A 22,124-nucleotide genomic window follows, 5' to 3' on the forward strand; every position below is an offset into this window, starting at 1 on the left:
AATTATCCTGTGGGTTAGATTGCGTAGACCAGGGGTCGGCAACACACGGCTCTGGAGCCACAAGCGGCTCTTTAGGCCCTCTGCCACGGCTCCCTGTCCCATCACTGGTTGGCCCCATCCCTCATTTCTTCCTTGGACTTCAGCCCGAAGCAGCAGGAAGCAAAGGCTGCCTTATGCGCAAATGTGGTGTGAAGGCAGGTACAAGGCAGCTTCGCTCCTGCACTCTCCTCCCCTCCTTCTCCTCTTGTGGCCCCCTGGCCAGCTGTGGCTGAGCTGGGAGCATGCACAGGCACAGGGAGACCCTCCTCTCCTCAAGTGAGTGCCAAAGTTCAGGAAAGGTGGGCACGGGGAGGGCAGTGGCTCAATTAAGGAGGGTCTCCCCATGCATGCGCATGCTCCCAGATCAGCCACAGCTAGCCAGGGGGTTACGAGAGCAGGAGGGGGAGGAAGGTCGCCGGAGAGTGCAGAAGCGAAGCTGCCCTGTACCTGCCTTCCCGCCACATTTGCATCTAAGGCAGCCTTCGCTTCCTGCCACTTCGGGATGGAGTCCAAAAAACGAAATAAGAGGGGCGGGGCCAACCAGGGATGGGAGAGGAATGGAAACTCCTCACTTTGAAATGGCAACACAAATCCCCAAGGTAATTCCTATCTATGTTGGACAAGAGAGAGAGGAACACATTGCTTTGGCAATTCCCATGACTTCCTAATATGCAACTATGACACATCCACAAGAACTTTTCAATGGCCTCAACAGAGTTCAAGTTCCTCCCTCAGGAAAGACGCTCCCTCCGCGCACGGCCGAAGAGCTGCCAGGGGTGGGCGATGACATGGCCGGGCGATGACTGGAGCATTAGTGGAGGAGAGAAGCCGTGTCCTGTTAAGACCCTCCTTAAGCAAGCGGCCGCCCACCCCACACCCCCCTTTGCTGCGCTTTGCTCCCGGCCAGGGAGTTATGAGAGGAGAGGGGGAGGAGGAGGACAGTCACCCGAAGGGAGGGGGAGACACACACACACACACACACATACAGAGACATAGAAAGACATAGAGAGACACACATTACAGAGTGATCCATAGAGAGCAGGTGTAAGGATTGCTTCTCCTTCCAACTTAAGTAAAGACTCTTGAAACATGATAGTTCAAACACAAGTGTGAAGATGTTTTCTTTACTAGTTTCCCTGAGAACCCGAACAAACATGCATTCACACCGTTATCCTTTAAAGTGAAACAACCCACATGGGTATCATAAACATTCCTCCACGTTAAGAGGAACTCAGGCAGTGGTGGGATTCAGCCGGTTCGCACCACTTCGGGAGAACTTTCTGAGCAGTTTGGCAAACTGGTTGTTGGAAGAAATCATTAGGGCAGAGAACCGGTTATTAAATTACTTGAATCCCACTACTGATATCAGGGCTCTTTGGCGCCAGGATATAGGTTGTAAAATATCTGTTGACACAAGCAATGCTAGTAAAGCGAATCCAAGTCTCCCCTTTCTCCCAATTGATTGGCAGTATTACTTTTAGGGATCTGACTGAAACAGGTCCAAGTGGCTCTTGAAGTGTTTAAGGTTGCCGACCCCTGGCGTGGACTCTGGAGAAAAGGTGGCTCCTACTGAGAGAATAATTCTGATTATTGATCAATCAAAGTCAAAAGTTTTGGTCTTTGGAAAACAAATGTGGCCAATGCAGCAGGTAACACCTTTCTTTACTCAGTGTCACTTTTCTCTGAGACGGAATCTTGGATCTGCCTTCATCAAAGGAGCTCACCTAAAGCAATGGCAGGATTGAATTTAAAGTTTAAATGGTGAACCTGAAAAAGAAAATCATAGCTATCCAGCTTTCTCCCCAATTATTAGACAAGAATATAATGCCAAAGTTACCCCCAAGCCCTTCAATTGAACTGAAGTTTGGGGCTTAATATCTACCTCTACTGAACAAACCCAATCACAGCACCTGAGGAGTATTTTGGGGGTGGATAAAAGGACTTCAAGTGCTGATTCAGAGCTGAGTTGGGAATTTCCACAATTTCGTCTTTCTCTAAAATCAGAGGAAATACAGTCATGTGAAAAGGAAAGTCCACCCGCTGAGTTCTTATGATTTTATGTATCAGGACATCTGATAAAAAACTACTTGCTCTTTAGCACTTCTTAAAAGTAGGTAAATACATCCTCAGATGAACAACAAAATAGGACATATTACACCATGTGATCATTTCTTTCAGAAAAAGAAAGCCAAAATGGAGAAGCCATGTTTGAAAAACTAAATGCACCTTATGATACAATAGCTTGTAGAATCACCTTTAGCAGCAACAACTTGAAGTAATCCTTTTCTGTGTGACTTTATCAGTCTCTCACAATGTTGAGGGAGGAATTTTGGCCCCCTCTTCTTTACAACAGTTCATTGAGGTTTGTGGGGGTTTGTTTCTGCACAGCTCTCTGGAGGCCCCACCACCTCATTTCAATTGGGTTGGGGTCTGGCATTGACTGGGCCATTGCAACGCCTGGATCCTTTCCTCTTTCAGCCACTTGCTGGTCAGCTTGGGGTCATCAGCCTTTTGCATGACCCAAAGTCCACCAAGCTTCAGCTGTCAGACATTTGGTCTCACATCGGACACTGGGATGTTTTGGTAGACAGAGGAGTTCATGGCCGAGTCAATGATCGCAGGGTGCCCAGGTCCTGTGGCTGCAAAAGAAGCCCAAATCCTCTCCCCTCCATCTCCGTGGTTGGCGGTTGGTGTGTCATGGTGCTGATAGGCTGTGTGTGGTTTCCACCAAATGTGGCTCTGTGCATTATGGCCAAACTTCTCCACTCTGGTCTCGTCTGTCCAAAGGAGAATGTTCCAGAAGTCTTGTGGTCTCTTCAGATACAACTTGGGAAACCTCAGCCGTGCTGCCATGTTCTTTTTAGAGAGAAGTTTCCTCCTGGCAACCCTTCCAAACAAACCAAACTTCTTCAGTCTTTTTCTGATTCTGCTGTCAGGAACTGGAACATTTAACAGGCTCACTGAGGCCTGTAGAGTCTCAGGTGGAACTCTTGGTCTTTTTTTGCCATGTCTCTGAGCATTGCACGGTCTGACCTTGGGTGAACTTGCTGGGATGGTCCCTCCTGGGAAGATTGGCAGCTGCCTCGAATGTTTTCCCCTTCTGAATAATTTTCTTTGCTATAGAATGATGGACTTTAAATTGTTTGGAAATGGCCTTGTAACCCTTCCCAGATTGATAGGCAGCAACAATGGCTTCTCTCAGATCACTGCTGGAGTCTTTGCCCTTTGGCATTGTGTTAACACAGACCTCAATGCTGGAGACCAGAAAATTCCTGAAACTTTGGCTTTTATAGAGGCCGTCACACTTGTGATGATCGATTAATCCAGGTCCCTTGATCAGCAGCACCAGGCTTCCTCTCAGCCTCTTCACACCTATGGAAGCAGTCAGGGTGTCCTTAGCCTTTCACACCTGGCTTCTCCATTTTGGCTCTCTTTCTGTAATGTAAATGATGACAGGTTGTAATATGTCCTGTGTTGCTGTTCACCTGAGGTTGCATTTACCTCCTTTTAAGAACTGCTGAAGACCAGATGCTTTTTCCTCTGTCCAGATACATGAAACCACAGAACTCACAGAGGGTCTCCTTCCTTTTCCACAGGGCTGAATTTCTTAGTGTACAATTAAACCTCTGGAACCTGACAGAGTCCCCAAATTCTCTGGGTTAGAAGATGCAGAATTTCAAATAAAGCTCTCTAGGATGATGCATCTGACAAATTATATTAGGAGCTGTGGTCTCCTTATCTCTTGTGTAACTAGAGAAAAGGCCAAAAATGATCAAAGTGGTAGACAAATAAATAAACAAATATTGCTTCACCAAGAATCTGGAATATTGAATGTCAACTGCATAAGAAAGAGAGAGATCAGAGTCTTGGACTGCATATTAGACAAACAACCTATTGGGAAACTTGTGTTAAAGCAAAACATTTGCTGTTCAGTCAGAATTAAAGATATAATAGGGCCCTTTATTGGAAGGAAACGCTCACTTGACACCTGCACATCTGGATCTGATTGTCCCAAAGGTGCTTTTTTCAAGAGGCAACTGGACTTTCTGGTTTTTCTTTGAAGACCTTTTGCTTCTCATCCAGAGCTGAAGAACCTGGACGACTGAGAATCTCCGTAGACATGTGGGTCTGATTGCAATAAATTGTGATACAGAAATATGTTTTTTTATTCTTATTCTTTTTTATTTAATTTGTTTCTTGGGCTCCATTTTTATATACAGTGTTGTTAACACTGTGCTTAATATTTTGTTTCTTGATATGGCATAATTGCTAATCAACAATAATCTATTTAATTTGTTCATCAATACCAAGTTGAATTTATTAAAAAAATAAAGTTTTGGACTTTATCTGACCCCCAATATAACACAGCTTTCTTCATTGTTTTTTTCAGATTAGTAATAACCTTGTTTCAGAGGCTCTGAGTGATAAAAGGAAATTTCCCTTTTTCCATCAGATGGAGCCCAAAGAAGGATTCCACTACCCAGCAATTGTCCAAGTGCTCCTCCACTTCAGATGGACCCTGATTGGCCTCTTTGCTTCAGACACAGAGAAGGGAGAGAATTTCATGAGGATTTTTCCCCCTGTGCTTGTCAGGAATGGAATTTGTGTGGTTATATCACAACTGTTCTCAACAACTGGATATACAGCATCCCTCAGGGATTCCCTCTCTAAGTGGAGACAAGTCAATGTCTTTGTTCACTTCCTAGAATATGTGTCCATTTGGGTGAGAATCCTTCCTTTCCATTTAACACTTATGCATTTGCCAGGACCCATTGAAGGGAAAGTCTGGATCTGTACAGCTTTGGGAACATTAACATTGGAAAAGCACAGACTTCACAAATACATCCATAGTATTTGGAACTTTGCTTATCTGTTAAAAAAAAGGCCAATGGATGAAGCCTTTGAATACAATTTCTTTGTGGAAAGAAAGTTTCAAGATCTTTATTTCCGCTGTTCTCTTTCAAAGAACTTCTTTTCTGTCAAAGGCCGCAGAAGATGCACCCAGAAAGCCGCACTGGAGACCCAGGAGAAAAAGAACAGAAGAAAGATCCTAAATCGTTACCTTTTCTACAGTCTCATTCAGACTCTCGTCCAGGCCTTGAACTCTGCCTATTCCTCCAGATGGAGGAGGGGAAGGAAGGAGGGCGAAGGGAGGTTGGGGGCTCCAAGGCTGCAGCCGTGGCAGGTATGGGGGTCCCGATATTGTCAGATATGAAGAAAATTGCTTCTAAAATAATGTTTCATTACAGCTTCCACTTCTGCGTAATAAATAAAGAAAATAAGGGACTAGAAAGTCAAGGAACTTTTTGAAAAACTAGTTAAAGTGGTATTGTTCTTAGAGTGAACAAAGTGGTTCAGAAAAGTCTAGAAAGAAAAGGGGGGGAGGGATTTCTGAGAAAGAGCTTAATGGACACATTTCAAAAATAACCAATTTATGCAAAAGAGCAATGGAAAGTTAGTGGTGCACAATCACACCAGGCCATGGAGACAGGGGGTTGCTGGGGAAAATAAGGCCAGGAGTTGAAAAGGAGCTCCGGATAGGCCGAGAGCTTGCTAGTCCTTCAGCCAATGGGGAAGCAGGACAGTGTTGAGTGATGGGAGGAAGGGCATAAAACCTCTTGCATGCTTTGATCTGGGTCCACCTGGTGGATTTGAATAGAATAGAATTTTTTTATTGGCCAAGTGTGATTGGACACGCAAGGAATTTGTCTTTGGTGCATAGGCTCTCAGTGTACATAAAAGGAAAAGATACGTTCATCAAGAATCATAAGGTACAACACTGAATGACTATAATTATAACCCTATGACTATAATTAAGTATTGTGATATGGTTGAATCTAGAATTTTGAAGGTCTCTACTGTTGATTCTGTGTTGTCTAGTATTGTGAGAGGTGGAAGTATGGGAGGATTTCTCCTAAAGTCCACCACCATTTCTACATTTTGAATGTGTTCAGTTCCAGATTGTTCCGGTCGCACCACGAGGCTAGTTGTTCAACCTCCCGTCTGTATGCGGATTCATCATAGTCTCGAATGAGGCCGATCACTGTTGTGCCATCTGAGAACTTCAGTAGTTTAACAGATGGATCCTTAGAGATGCAGTCATTGGTATACGGAGAGAAGAGAAGTGGGGAGAACACACAGCCTTGGGGGGGGGGGATTTGGGGGGCTGTGCTAATTGCAGATGCTTTGATAAACTTTTGCTCCTTTTGGGTACCAGATTGCCTTCCTTGCTTTATTGCTGGTTTCCTATTTCTAACAATATGGATCCATCAATCTTAGGTCCTTCAGAGAAGGAACCCAAAGGAGAAGGAGGGGAACCTTCTCAACCACATTGGGCTTCAGAAGATCAACGGTTGGGCCAATCTGATTGCTGGAGATATCATCTTCTAAGCACCAGGCCCCACCACAGATAGATTTTGGTTTTAAACGCAGTTAATTTTTTTTTTTAATTTGATTTATATGCCGCCCTTCTCCGGAGACTCAGGGTGGCTTACAATGCGTTAAGCAATAGCCTTCATACTTTTGTATATTTATACAAAGTCAGCTTATTTCCCCCACAACTGGGTCCTCATTTTATCTACCTTAGAAAGGATGGAAGGCTGAGTCAACCTTGAGCCTGGTGAGATTCGAACTTACAGTAATTGCAGGCAGGTGGTGTTAATCACAATGCTTTTAGTCTGCTGAGCCACCAGGCCCCTGAATTTTAAAAGGATGTATGCATTTTTAAATACACTCATCTCTTTATGGGTTTGTGATTAGCATAGTTGAATTTTACCTTTATAACTTTGAAGGACACTTTGAGACCATCTAGCCCAACCCCTCCTCTCTGCAGGAGTTCCAGTCAAAGCTTCTCTGACTGACGGCTGCTCAGTCTTTGCCTCCTCAGTGAAGGGGAGGCTGAACTTCTCTGCTTTGAGGGCTCAGCTCTGAAATGGCTCCTCTTTTCAGGGTCTTTTTCCTCTCCTTCAGCCAGAATCTCCTCCCTTCTGACTGAGCTCATTGCCCCATTTCCCCCACCTCCCTCTGGAGCAACATGGAAGAGATCTGAAATGACTTTGAAATGGTCACTAAATGAACCATTTTTCATAATCAACCTGATGTTTTCCAGGCGTTTATAAATAATTTTTTCCCTATGATTCATTTATCATCTGCTTTAGAATGTCCCCTATAATTTACCAATTGCATCAATTATTTTTTGTTAATATATATTTTGCCAATATAGGGTTGAGCAATTTGCTGAACATTTGTTTTATTTATGAAGGTAGTAACGCCTATTTTTCTAAATGTATATTTTGATGTTAGGCAGCTGTAGAAAAAAGATTCAAATGTGTAAATGCTAAAGGGGATTTTTTTTAAAAAAGCTTTCAGATGTTAAACTTCCTGGATGTTCCCCTTCTAGTTCCATCCTTTCCTGCAGAAGAATGAGTATTGCAATATTTCCATTATAAAACTCTACTTGGATCAAAATGGAGATGTAGCAGCAGATCTGGCAATCCTGAGCCATTTAATTCGCCCCATGGAGAATCCCATCAAACTTCGAATGGGGACTTTGGAAAGACAGAGACTTACTATCAACCAGAATGCTCTTTCACAGCTAAAGTTCCTCAACCAGGTGGGAGAAATTTTGGTGTGATTCCTCTTTTTTCCAAAGATTTGGGACCCATTTCATATGGACTAAGCCTAGTTTCCAGGGTCCATGACCTTCATTGAGAATTGAACATGGGGAGTAGAAACCTTATAGTTTTCTTTCTATAGACCACTTGGGAGCCTTCAGCACTATCGACCAAGCTGTTCTTCAGCTGCTGTAATACTGAAGACTCTTTGTAGCTGGTTCAGCTATGTCCAACCTGGGATGAGAAACCCTCAAGTGCTGGAGGTTGTGTTGTTAAGAGCCTCAGGTCTGCTTGTTCCTTGTCCTGAAAGAGCAAAGCTGAAGGGGATTCTGTTGAAGAGACCCTGAATTGAGGTTTGGACTGAATGAGATGAAATTGGATCATGGCTGGATGGAGCTCCTGGGGGTTCCATTGGGAGAGAAGCTTCCTCTTGTCCTCCTTAGGGAAAGGAGGTTGGGAAATGGTTCCCTGAAAGGGCAGGTCCATGGTCTGTGATGTTTTTAAGTAGTCCAGACCTGGTCAAAGTTAGCCCTATCTGTCTTTCACCCAACTGGGGGGAGCAATTGATCTTCTGCCCCTAGGAAGGAGGTCCAAGACTTTCAGGTCACATAAAATGAGAGTGACCAGTGAGAGAATCCCTTGTCCCAGAAACCTGAAACACAACTTTAGTTCAAAGAAAAGGTCTTCCCGATATCAGAAGTAAGGAGACAGATTGTGACAGGAAATGCTACTTAGATTTGGCCTTTGCTAATTAAGAGGGCTCTTCATCTGAAAATGAATGGCCTTGTTGATCTTGAGTGTTAGCTATCTTCAGTCCCTCTGCTTGAAAAGGAGTCTCCAAATTCAACTACTATTAAATGTGGGTCTGTCTTTCCATGCCAGTTGGAGTCTCCTAATTGAAGTTCTTCAACACAAAGGACTTTTTCTTGGCTAACTAGATGGACCTTAGAAATATCTCCTTCTGATCCAGGACTCACACTCATGTCCCCTCTGTTGCAGCCAAAGATTGGCGACTCAGTCTTTTTCAGGGAACCTTCTCATGATCTCCCCTCAATCTCACTACAGTTCTAGAAACTATGCAGAAACCTTCAGTCTTAATAAAGGAGAATATTGGTAGCTCAGGACTGACATGAGGGCTCCTTGGTGCTCTCTGAGCTTGCTTGTTTTCTTCCAGGCATTTCATTACCCAACTAGGTAACATCATCAGCTATAATTTATGAGGAATTTTTGCTTTGTCTCTTAACGGGGAGACTGTTTTGAACTAGTGTCAAAGGGGACCAGCTTTGCAAGGCTTTCTGTAGTCCAGAAGAAACCTTTCCAGACCCTACTGGTCAGAAGTTTCCTTTTTAATAACATTTTACTCTACTTAAATAAATCTTTATTAAATAAAATAATTTAATAAATCTTTGACAATGACTGTATTTAAAAATTTAATATGATCATCATCACCATGGATAGATAGATGAAGAGTGGAGGAATGCATTTTAATACAGTCATGAGGAGGAACCTTTACATTTGTCACAATGCTTAAATCTTTTCTCAATTCCATCCTTCCAGAATTTATTAAGTCGAAAAGTCCTTTATTATTCCAACGTGTTGTGCCAGAAGCAAAAGGAAGGAACTAAGGGAAGAACCTTCCAGGGTCACATCTCCTAGATCTGTTTGGAAGGAGTCAGAGATTTCATATTTACCTCAGTGAAGCATAGAGGCTACTTGTCTAATGTCCATTTCTCTCCCCATTTTCCATGGATGGAGAGTCCTAACACATTTTCTTTGGCATTCCTTGTTTTTCTGCTCAGTCCCTGCCTCAGTCCAAATGTGTGGAAAGTTGTCATCCTGGATTTGTCAAGAGGGCTCGAGAAGGAGAGCCAGTTTGCTGCTATGACTGCGTTCCTTGTCCGGAGGGGACCTTCTCCACTCAGGAAGGTGGGTGACACTGGAGGAAAGGAAGGCCTGGTGGAAATGGATTTATCCACAGCACTTTGATGAAAGTGCAAATTAAAACATGCCTTGAAGTTCAACTCTTTTTTGTGTTTATGTAAAATGCACTAATCCTCCAATTTCATATAGTTAGCTATAAATATATTAGAAAAGTATATTATCATTATTTTCTGTGGAATAGTTAAAGAACACATCTTGAAAAATATTGCTGGAATAAGTCCAAAAAAAAAAAGGACTTCTTGAAATGTAAAGGACAGAATATTGAAATATTGAAATATTGCTTTTTCCTTTTCTCAGATACTGAAAAATGCACCAAGTGCCCCGATGATAAATATCCAAATGTGGACAGAGTCCAATGTATCCCCAAAGTTGTAACCTTCCTGTCTTATGAAGAATATCTGGGCATCATCCTGGTCTCTCTTGCCCTTCTCTTCTTCCTAACCACAGGTCTTGTTTTAATCATCTTCATTAAGTATTTAGAAACTCCCCTTGTCAAAGCCAACAACCGGGACCTCTCCTACATCCTCCTGGTCTCCCTCCTGCTTTGCTTCTTGTCTCCTTCTCTCTTCATTGATCAACCAAGGAAAGCCACCTGCCTTCTCCGACAAACGGTCTTCAGCATCATCTTCTCAGTTGCCGTTTCTTCTCTCTTGGCCAAAACCATCATGGTGGTGCTGGCCTTCCTGGCCACAAAACCAGGAAACCGAGTGAAGAGATGGTTGGGGAAGAGCTTGGCCAACTCCATCATCTTCTCTTGTTCTGCAGTCCAAATTATCATCTCCTCCACCTGGCTGGGAGTTTCTCCCCCCTTCCCTGACTCTGACCTCCACTCCCAGCCTGGAGAGATCATCCTGCAATGCAACGAAGGGGCCGTTGTCATGTTCTACGTCACCCTCAGCTACATGGGCTTCCTGGCTGCCATCTGCTTCACGGTGGCTTTCCTGGCCAGGAACCTGCCTGGGGCCTTCAACGAAGCCAAGCTGATCACCTTCAGCATGCTGGTCTTCTGCAGTGTCTGGGTGACTTTTGTGCCCACCTACCTGAGCACCAAAGGGAAATACATGGTGGCTGTGCAGGTCTTCTCCATCCTGGCCTCCAGTGCTGGTCTGCTGGTCTGCATCTTCATCCCCAAGTGCTACATTATCCTTCTGAGGCCAGACCTCAACACAAAGGAGCAGCTCACAGCCAGAACAAATGTAAAAGCATGAGACGTAACACCCTAATATTTAAAGGGATTGTAAAATGTTCTTTCATTTGAAAGTACACATTAATTATTTCCTCTTAAATAGTATTCAGGAGTCAAATAATAATAATATCTACATGTTTCCAAATGAGAAATAACTCTAATTCTTGTATCTTCTTAGCTCAATAAATTTTGCTAAAGAGAACTGTGCAGAAGTCATTCAGAGAAATTTGGTGTTCAGCAACAGCTACTGAATGTGACACTTTATAAAAAATAATTCAGACACTTCTTCCTACAGCTAAAAGTGTGTGAGAGAGAGAGTGAGCAGGAAAAGAGGTCAGGAAGAAGCTGTGGGAACCAGCCTGGTTGCCTGATCCTCTCCGTGAAAATGCCAGAATGATGTGAAATGCCATGTTTGACTGGCTCTCAGCTGAAGAGGGAAATCTTCATCTCTCTTATATAATTCTTTCTTGATTTCCTCATAAAAACCTCCTTTGCAGAAAGAATTCAGCAGAAGAACTGTCTGGGATTTCAGTTTGGGGTTGTTTTTATTTGTTGTTTGGTACTTTACACCAAAATAAAAAAATAAAGGAAATAAAACAATTAAAGTGTGTAAAGAAATTTCCACTGTATATTTTTTCTTTCATCAACCAGAGAAATAATATAGCAGTTTTCAGGCTGTTTAGTTTTCCACTTTACAATTTGTACGTAAAGCATTTCTTGTCTGTGAAGGGCTGGGCCAAATGTCCAGAGAAAGGGGACCTTGAGACTCTCCCCAGGAGGAGGTTGAGGGGATCCTGTCTAAAGGCAGCCACATCACTGACCAGGTCACAAACCTTCAATGCTGAATAATATTCATCCAGGTCCAAGAAGGGGGTGAATAAGAGGGGGGGGCACTTTCAGGTTTCTAGGGAGAGGCACCCATGGAAGCTGTTCTGCTCTCCAACCACACAGATTGCTGATCAATTGGGAATCAATTTTTATGTCTTATAATGGCTCCTAATTGCAAACAGGATCACTTTGCAAATTCCATTCTAAGGAGATAAGAAAAGCTCTGATGGATCCGACCAAGATCAGTCTAAGATTCACAGTGACCACACAAATTCCTCTGGTTCTCTCACAAGCAGAAGAAGGCAGAGAGACTTATGGCTTTGCCCAACATGGAACTGGTCTTTTCCCACAATTTCACTTTCCTCCATCAAACCACACAATATTGGACACTTGGCCATCTCACACTCTAGGAATCCCCAATTCTGATATCCCACATCAATCTCAGAACATTTTTCCAAGTTTCACACCCCAATCAAAAAGTACTAAGGCAGGACTGGAACAGAGGTGGATTTCAGCAGGTTCTGACCAGTTCTGGAGAACCAGTAGCGGAAATTTTGTGTAGTTTGGGGAACCAGTAAATTGCACCTCTGACTGGCCCCACCCCCATCTATTCTCTGCCTCCAGAGTCCCAGCTGATCAGGAGGAAATGGGGATTTTGCAGTAACCTTCCTCTGCCACGTCCACCAAGCCAAGCAACCTCTAGTTCTTGCATCTTGTAGCATTTTAATGTTAATTCTTGCTCTTTCCTTGCCACACATATTTCCACCTTATTTTCTTCAGCTCTTCAAAGTATTTTTTTCTCCAGTTTTATTGGTATAGTTTGAAAGAAAAATAATATTTTTGGTAATACATTCATTTTTATTAATGCTATTCTACCCATTAGTGGTAATTGCAAGATTCTCCATTTCTCCAGGTCTGTTTTGATTTGTTTTTTCAGTTTATAATAATTGTCTTCCTTGAGCGTTGCACATCTTGATGTCAGATGGATACCCAAATATTTCACTTTCTTCACAATTTGGATGTCCAGTGTCTCTGTCATCTCCTTCTTTTGATTTTCTCTCATATATTTAACTAATATTTTTGTCTTATCTTTGTTGATTTTCAGTCCTGCTACTTTCCCATATTCTTCTATTTGCTCTAATAGTTTTGGCGCTGTCTCTATTGGAGCTTCCATGATAAACACCAAATCATCTGCAAATGCTTGTAATTTATATTCTTTTTTTATTTTCATTCCTTTTATTTCCTTTTCCTGTCTCACTTTTCTATTTAAAACCTCTAATGTCAATATAAATAATAATGGAGATAAAGGGGATCCTTGTCTTGTTCCTTTTCTGATATCTATTTTCTTTGTCATTTCACCTTTGCCCGCTTGGTCTCTCTATACATAGTTTGGATCCTATTTATGAATCTGTCTCCAAAATCCATCATTTTCAACTGTTTTATCATAAATTGCCATAATTCACGTTATCAAACACCTTTTGTGCATCTGAAAACAGCAGCGCTATTTGCTTCAATGGGGGTAATTCATAATATTCTAATTCTGGGGAGCCAGGATGGGATCTGAGGGGAGAAGCTCTGGCCTTGGGACTCAGGGGCTCAGCCGGCCTGAGGGGGAGACAGGGAGGCCCTGAGGAAACTCCGGGGCTTAAACCAAGATGGGCTTTATTCAAGCAGCCAAAAGAAGAGATTAAGTTCCACACACAGAACAGAGTTTGAAAAGGGATGAAAAAAGCCACAAAGAGAATTCTAGCTACATCCAGTTTCCTCCTTTCCCTCTTTCTACTAGAGGTTCCCGCCACAAAATGGAGGAGGCTGCGCTTTAGCTGTCCCTCTCACTGCCTGTAGGGGGCAGTCTATACTCTGGCCTTTAAGCCACACCTGGCCTCCGCAGGCACTGAGAGGGACAGCTAAAGCTGGAAAAGACCCTGCATCCTCCATTTTGTTGCCCAAGTCCCTTTTTGGAGAGGATTCTTTTGCCCTCCGTAAAGAGGGGAGGAGTTAGAATAATGGACAAATGGAGTCGAAAGAGACCTCAGAGGTCATCTGTCCAACTGCCCAGTGAAGTGTTTACTAGAACATCTTTCTCAGCCTTAGCAACCTGAAGAGGTGTGGACTTCAACTCCCAGAATTCCAGTCAGCATTCAGGGTCCTTCCTCCACGGGGTCCGTCCATGATTTAGTGGTCCCTCTCACTGCCTGTAGGGGGGAAGCCTATACTCTGGCCTTTTAAGCCATACTTGGCCTCTGCAGGCAGTGAGGAGGACACCTAAAGCTGGCAAAGACCCCTGTGTTCCTTTAGGTACATTTTCACAAGGCCTTTTGGATACGAATAATATTTAATCTTTTGTGGTGTTTCCCTCTCAGCTCCCCTTCATCATCTGGGCCTGGAGAGGAAAACCTGGACTCTCTGGAGCTTTCATTCCAGATCCAAGGGGCGACATTTCAATCTGGGCTCCATCCCCAGAGAAGGGGCAGAATCTGGAGCTCCCCCGACCTCTCCAGGCGACCAACGGTTCCCCCCTCAGAAGGAGCCGCTGTGGCTGAAGGGAATTCGGGGCTTGAAGCCCCTTCAGAGTCGGTTCATCCATGGATAAGCCCCGCCCCCCAGGTGAAGGCAGACAGTTGGGGGTTATTTTTCAAATCTCAGGTCCGGGCCAATTAGAGCCTTGGCTTGTGACATCAGAGGCTCCTCCTGAGCTCATTGGCTGGAGCTCACCATGGCAACCACCAGCATCCTTGGAGAGTCTGGACCACATCATGGAGGCTCTGCTCAGCATCCCTGGAAAGTGGCTGGATTGGATGGCAGCACTGGGGGGGCATCGCAGGGCCTCCCTCGCCTGGGCTCCTCAGGAGGGAGAGACCCTCCCATTTAAGGCAGAATTAAGGGGGGGGAGAGATGAGTGAAATGGGGTTCAACCAAACTCGACAGACGTGTTGATACCTGCCATGTCTGCAGCTTCCATACCTGTCACCAAACTCCTCATCCACCATCTCGAAGGTCCTTGTCTCCAGAAAGGGGCTGGGGCTGGGGCTGGGTGGCTGGCGGTGAAGTACACTAGGAAAAATCTGCAAGGTTTAAGGCCCAAAAATTGGCTTCAGGCTGTCCCAGTTGGATGAAGATTGTGACCCCAAAGCGAAAGGTTGACCTGCTTAATGATTTGGGGAAATTAACCTAAACTGTGATTCCGTTGGCCAGATAGTAGTTATTTCCCAAACACACTTGGCTTGGCAACTGAAGTATTCATTTATTTTCATTTTTTATTACTTAGGTCTTTATACCGCCTTTATGATTTCTCTAAATAGCTCAAGGCAGTGAACCTATCTAAGATTCCTTCATTCCCACAAGACCAACCTTGTGAAGGCTGAGAGAGGGACTGGCTCCAGGTCACCCATCTGGCTTTCGTGGCTAAGATGAGACTCGTAAGTACTTAGGGGGGGGTTGACTTAATTCCAATGGTCATCACCTTTTCCTGTTATCAGAAATCATAGCAATACAAAGACGGCCAAATTGATGGAGAGCCAACTCCTTTGGAGGGTTTTGAGCAACGACATGCCTTGAGCTGGACTCGGAATCAAATGGGAAGTCAGGAGAGTTTGAAGAGAGATCAGTATTGAGGGATTCTGTTGGTGTTTCCTGAACTAGGCCCCTTTAAGGTATGGGGGGGAGACTTCAACTCCCAGAATTCTCCAGCCAGCCAGCATGCAGAATTCTGGGAGTTGAAGACCATCCATGTGTTAAAGGGGCCAAGACTGTGGTTTTTACACAAAATTGTTGTAGTGTAATTTAATGACTGCTTTAGGCTATTGTCATTTGATTGCATTAACCCTCATCTGTTCCCTATTTGTAGGTTAAGGTAACAATGAAAAGGAAGTAGTCAATAGAAGCCTACAGCTGAAAGGGACCTTGTAAGTCAACTGCCTGCCTGATTGATTGATTGACTGATTGATGGATTAATTCTATGTCAAGTTGAATGTTGATGCCTAGCAGCTCATAGATGATTTTCTCCGTATAAATCTGCCCCAACCTGGTCCTTTGGGTCTCCCAACCTTCCCCCATCCCCACTATAGCTGCTTACTAGTGATCCTTCCCTTCTTTTCTTTCCTTCACCCATGTCAGCATTACCGACTTCTCCAGGGAGCTTCGTCTGCATTGATTGACAGCATTGAAACTGTGTGGACTCTGAGTGGCCAAAGAGGTAGATGGATGACCTGTCCCCAGTCTGGATTTTCAGGTCTCCCTAAAGTTCACCCATCCACACAGTAATCAAATCCACTAACCTTACCCCAAATTGTCTTCTCTTCCCTTCCACCTTTCCCAGCATTAGGAACGTCTCCAGAGAGCTGGTTTTCACTTGATGTGCCCTCAAATATGATATTTTGAACCTGGTGCTTTGTGGCTGAGAACTGATCTGGGTAGATTATATCTTAAAGTTCCTTTGACAGGAGACCTCTCTGCAGATTGTCCATTGGGTCTTCACTCCTCCTGCATCTCATTCTAGCAGAAGATGATGGACTCCAAAACTTTAGGAAAAAGTCAGAATGGAGAAGGCAGGTTAGCAAAATTGCCCCTGAACGGAGAGAGGATGTGACTGTGTCTCTCCATTTTTCAAACAGGTGAGCAACAAGGAAGAAATGGTCAATCTCCTTGGGCGATCTCTCAGTGACCACTGATGGTCCCAACCTCCAGGTTGATGAACTGAGAGACTCCTTTGACTTTCAGTCCCAGAAATTCCAGAAAGAAAATCAATGGATGAAAGATCAGCACAGCTGTCTCCAGGAGAAAGTGGATTAACTTAAGACCACAACAGAAGACCTGCAGAAAACCTGCAGAAGATCATGTCATCAGTTAGAGCTAGAGAACACATCTTTGATGAAATACATTGAAGAACTCCACAAAGAACTGCATGAGGTCACTAGCCAATTGTCCATCTCAACCAAGAGAAGGTGACTCTGAGAAAGACCTCGAAGAGGTGAGGAACCTTCCGCCAGAAGGTAAGAAATTCCTCCAGAGTCTACAGCATGAACTGGCTGAGATGGACCACAATTACCATGTGGAGAAAAGCCATTACAGCCAACTGAGAAAGTCGGACTATGAGAGAAAACAAGCAGAAGCACCTCAAAAGTGTGCAGCAGCCACATCAGACCTCCCAGATCCGGCTCTGGCCAGACTCACCTGGCACACTAGGTATCAAGCCCCCCCGCTTCTTCTCCCAGGTACACCAGATGAGAAACATGATGTAACTCTACTTTATTGGAAGGGCACATAAGAGAACCTTGCATGTCTGAAAGTACAAATCTCCCACCAAAGCTTTTGAAAGCCTGAAAAATGAGGGAGGGTCCTTTCTGAGGTTCTTTCTCTGCCAATTATGCACCTGGGCCCCCCCTCCCCCCTTATCTGATCATTCCCTGTGCAGCATCTTCTCCATCTATTCTTCTATATTGTCATTAATACAGGCGGGATAGTTGAAGAAATAGGATTTTTTCAGGATGCAACATTTATACCGACTCTTAGACAAAGCTACTTTGATGTTGTTTTAAAAATACCACCCAGTTTTTAGAACAATATCTATGATTTCCTAATAGAGTGCATAAGTAAAATCCAGTAGAAAAATATATAATTTTTAGCAGGAGGACTTAACAAGCTCTCCTATTTTATATAAGAACAAACGAATGGCAGCTACAATGTGAATTTTTCATTAAGATTTCATTTGTACTTTTTCTCATATCATTTCTTTTTCTTAAATCAATTTTTTATTTCATTCAAAACCTCCAAAAAATGGGGGGGGGAGAGACAAACAAGCCCCCAAAGCTAAATAAAACTAGATTAAAAAGTGCATAAAAAGATAAAAGGGGAGAAAAGAACCAGTTCAGGTGAGGAAACCAGGAACAGGGGAAAAAAACCCTGCTGAGTCTGGCTGCCATCTTGGGGGGAGTCGGAAAAACACTTTCCTTCCAGTGGTTCAGCAGCTGCCACCCCTGGATGCTCAGCCAGCAGTCCTGAGTCCTGCAGGTCATTTTCCACCAGATGTCCAGGAATTTGAACCCCTGGCATGGTCCTTCCTGACCTGGGCAACTGGAGAGCCCACCTGGGTTTCTGTCATGTGTGTTTTTCCCTATTGTTTATGGGAGAGGCATTCTTTGTCCGATTCCTCTCATGAGTCCTGTCCAGTATGGTTGAACCTCAGGTGTAGCCCTCATCTTCCTCTGAGCACACAAGCCCCACAACCACGTCAAGGTCCTGCCTCACAGGGGGGATTGTGGTTCTTCACACCGTCAGCCAGATTGGATGTCAGCTCTTCCAAGGAAAGCGGCCTTTGGCAATTGACTAATGGTGAGGTTGTCAATGCTGATGGGGTCCAAATGGGGCTCCAATTGTTTTGGGATTTCACTGATGGCAGTTATTCATCATGGGGCAAAACAAGCACCAATTTAATATTTTAATAATAAAATAATAAATAAGCAAGAAGCAATAAATAAATAAAACTTAGCAACCAAATTAGTATTTAAAATTTCCAGGCTCCCACTCTTCTTTCTTTTTAGCTTCCAAGGCCAGCCATCCCCACCCAAAAACCCAAAGCAGGAAATGCAAAGCAACCCAGGACACCAGGTGACCTCAAGAGACCCCAAATCCTCTCCCTTCAGCTAGGACTCTTCTTGTGGACAAGTCCTTGGTCCACTCACTTCTTGCCGCCTCCAAGTTGTCCACTGACTGCAGTCACCTGGGTTTTTCTGCCTCTTGAATGGAATCCATTTAAGAATTAAATAACAATAATATCATCATAATGGGAAAAAAACTTGACAACCAAATTAGTTCAAACACTTACCAACCATCACATTGTCGTGCAAGGTAGAACGTCTGACATCCTCCTTCGTTCATCAATGATGGTGATGTTGGGGTTGATTGGTTCCAGTATGTACGGTTCCACAGTGATGATGGCAGCCTCCACGTCCTCAGTTGGTTGCTCTGGTGACACTTGCAAACACCTTTTTCTGGGGATTGAAGAAAAAAACAATAATTCCCATATCACCATAATTGATGAAAGACAATGTCAGACATTCAGCCCTGGTCAACAATGCGATGGTTGGCATCTCTGCCATGGCTGCTCCTTGTCCTGGGGCAAAAGAAGCACAGACTGAATATTTTAATAATAATGAAATAGTAAGCAAGAAACAGAACAATTAAAAAAACTGAGCAACCAAATTAATATTAAAGGCTCCTAGTTTTCTTTCCTGTTGGCTTCCATAGTCCAACCACCCCCACCCAAAACTCCAAAGCAAGAAATGCAAAACAAAAGGCATTAAGGATTAAATAACAACAACAATAATAACAGAATATCTTTAAAACAGAAAAATAAAGAAAATCTGACAACCAAATTAGTTCAAACACTTACCAACCATCACATAGTTGTGCAAGGTAGAACGTCTGACATCCTCCTTCATTCATCAATGATGGTGATGTTGGGATTGATGGGTTCCGGTATGTAGGGTTCCACCGTGATGATGGCAGCCTCCACGTCCTCAGTTGGTTGCTCTGGTGACACTTGCAGACACCTTTTTCTGGGGATTGGAGAAGAAAAAAAGAATAAAATATCATTGACTAGTACATTCTTTTCTTAACAAGGATAATAAACCTATTCTTAATGGGAGCCCCATTAGTGGAGATTTTTAAAGAAAAGGTTGGGGGTTGGACTAGAAGACCTCCAAGGCCCCTTCCAGCCCTGAGGGATTCTATCCTTTCTCCTGTTAGTCCCACCAAGATTTTGAGGGGCTTTCATTGCCTTAAGGCTCCCCGGGTTGTGGGGAGGAAAATGAAAGAAGGGAAAGAAAAATGACTCTGTGTGAGGCTTCAGGACAAACACACCCAAATAGACACGTAGGAGGAGAACAGAGTCAGGAGAGTTAAAGGCCTCGTCCTTTTTTCCGGCTGTTTGGGGAGAAAAGAGACGGACTTTCTCTTCATCCATTCCTTCTTCTCCCAGACTGACCCCTCCTCAATCCATTCTTTACTCCAGGGACTTCCGGCCTTTAAAGAAAAAAATAAGCCCTGATTATCACCCTGAAAATCAATGGGAACCGTGAAACTGGAAACCTTCATGGAGACTTCCAGAGATCTCTCCGTGTCTCTTCAGAGGATCCACCGGTGATTTTGATTCCCCTCCTCCCACTTGGAGCCCCAGAGATGGCTTTGGATGCTGGTTTCCAGAATTCCCAGTGAGGCCATGGCTCAGGATACTGGGGCTGCTCCCCAGAGCAGAAAGGCTGGGTGTGAATCCCATAAAACTGAAAAAGGGAGAATGTGGCTGTGACCCTCCCTGGGTTCCCTTCTCTCTCTCTCTCTCTCTCTCTCCTGCCAGGCGTTGGAAGAATGGAGGCTGCTGCTTTCATGAGGCTTTTTTCAAGTCCTCTTTATGGATCTCTCTCCTGCCTGAATGGAGAAAACTCCCATCCGCCCCTTCCAAATGCATGGACTTCAGTCCCCATCATCCTCAGCCACAGCTATGCCATTAGCAGATGCCAAAGACGGAGGTTCGGAGGAGGCTGTTCTGTCCCCCAAGAAGGAGCCGGTGGGCTCAGTGGTTACAGCCGGAGAGAAAGAGCCAAGGAGGCTCTCCTGGAAGTTCCTGCCAGCCATTCCTGGTCCAGGGAGGTTTTGGGCTTGAGAGCCTCACTTGGGATATCTGGGAAGGTTTTGTGATTCTGCCTTGTTCTATTCGGAGAACTAGACAAACGAAGAGGCTTGGCTGACGAACACAATACTTTATTTAACAGGAACTCATGAACGAACAAACAGTATGCGCACGTTTGCTAAGTGTCAACTTGTTGCCGTCTGACAGCTGCTTAAATAGAGGCTGTCAGATCGGCGGGGCCCAATAGGAATGTTGCCTTTTTCCCGCTAGCTGCCTGCTCGTGTCTAACCCAATCAGAGCAGGGCAGCAACAAGGGAGGCTTTGGTGGAGGTCGTACTTGTGAGGACTTAACACCCCTTCCCAACCAAATGGCTCATGCGTAGTCCGCCAGATACGTCGGCCTATGTCGGCTCCGCCCAGATCTTCTCAGTTCTGGGGCGGCTGCAGTTGGAGGCGGAGCTGGAAAGTCGTGCTCCGGGACTACAGGAGTCTGCGCCCTAGCGGTGATCGGAACCAGCATGCAAGCAGAAGAGCCTGCTTGATCAGGTAAGGGTGCCACCGAGAACGACTCGGGCATAATCAGGTCCTCGGAGGCCAGTGTCACTGGTGAGGTTTTAGGAGTCATCACGCCGTTACGGGTGGGAGGAGATGGTTCCGTTTGGGCTTGGCCTCACTGGCGACCCGCTGTCAAAGTTGGTTTATGTGCCTCCGGCACACCCATCCGTCATCGAGTTGGACCCTATAAGAGTACGGTCCAGTTAGTTGGAGCACACACCCCGGTAACCATTGTACACTAGACCCATAGTTCTGAACATACACAATGTCCCCAGGTGCAAATGTCTGGAACCTGGAGGTGATGTCTTGGAGTGGATCAGGGGCGTATGATGGGTGCAGCCAGTCTAGCGGTGTCCGGAGTCTCTGTCCCATGAGCATTTCAGCCGGACTGATCTTGGTAACTGGGCAGGGTGTTGTGTAGATATTGGCTAAGGGTGCGATGCCAATTGGAGTGGGGCAAACGGCTCAAAGCTTCCTTGGCTGACCTCACAGCCCAGCTTCCGCCAATCCATTCGCAGCCGGGTGGTAAGGAGCCGTGGTGGTGTGGCGTACGCCCAGCTTGGCCAAAAACATCTGGAAGGGTGCCGCAGTGAACTGGAGCCCATTATCAGTTACTAATAAATCAGGCAACCCATGGGTTGTGAATAGCCTCTCAAGGACCCTGACTACGTCATCAGAAGTAGTGGAATACATCAGGGCCAGCTCTACCCACTTAGAATACGCATCGACTACCACCAGTAACGCGGCCAAGAAATGGGCCAGCGAGGTCCATATGGATCCACGCCCAGGGGGTTCTAGGGGCTTCCCACTCTTGGACAGGGGCCACTGGTGGAGCCGGCCTGGACAGCTGGCACGTAGTACACCTGGCCACCCATCGCTCAATCACACTATCCAGCAGAGGCCACCACACATAGCTGCGGGCCAGAGACTTCATGCGCACTATGCCGGGGTGGGCTTCATGGAGACAGGTCAGGACCTGGTGCCGCAATGCGGGGGGAACGATGACCCTATTACCCCAGAGGAGGCAACCCTTCTGGACGGACAGTTCCTGCTGCTTCCCACGATGATAGGGCAGGAGGTCGGGCGGTACAGGACCCCTCGGCCACCCCCTGCGAACATGGTCAAGGACCCACGAAAGGATAGGGTCAGAGTTGGACGAGGCACGAATGTCCGAAGCGGACATTGGTGACTGCAGCTCCTCCATCAAAAGAATAGTGGCTGCAGGGGCAGGATCGTGAACAGGACCAGGAAGTGGGCAGTGGCTAAGGCCATCCGTGTGCCTGATGGCCAAGCCTGGCTTATAGAGTAGCCGGTAGGAGTAGGCGGAAAGAAATTC

At 45.0% G+C, this 22,124-nt stretch overlaps 2 long non-coding RNA genes across 2 annotated transcripts; both read left to right on the top strand.

The window, feature by feature from the left end:
- The first annotated feature begins 4,712 nt into the window (after positions 1-4,712).
- Positions 4,713-11,379, top strand: LOC148112020 (uncharacterized). The gene is made up of 2 exons (XR_015730024.1): positions 4,713-9,578; positions 11,075-11,379. It is a non-coding gene; the product is annotated as an uncharacterized LOC148112020 (long non-coding RNA).
- A 2,959-nt stretch (positions 11,380-14,338) lies between these two features.
- Positions 14,339-18,807, top strand: LOC117658923 (uncharacterized). The gene is made up of 4 exons (XR_015730025.1): positions 14,339-14,604; positions 14,910-15,026; positions 15,455-15,512; positions 16,221-18,807. It is a non-coding gene; the product is annotated as an uncharacterized LOC117658923 (long non-coding RNA).
- The last annotated feature ends 3,317 nt before the right edge of the window (positions 18,808-22,124 follow it).

The sequence above is a fragment of the Pantherophis guttatus genome, chromosome 15 (genome assembly GCF_059756535.1).
Source record: "Pantherophis guttatus breed Tessera chromosome 15, ASM5975653v1, whole genome shotgun sequence".
Classification (NCBI taxonomy): domain Eukaryota; kingdom Metazoa; phylum Chordata; class Lepidosauria; order Squamata; family Colubridae; genus Pantherophis; species Pantherophis guttatus.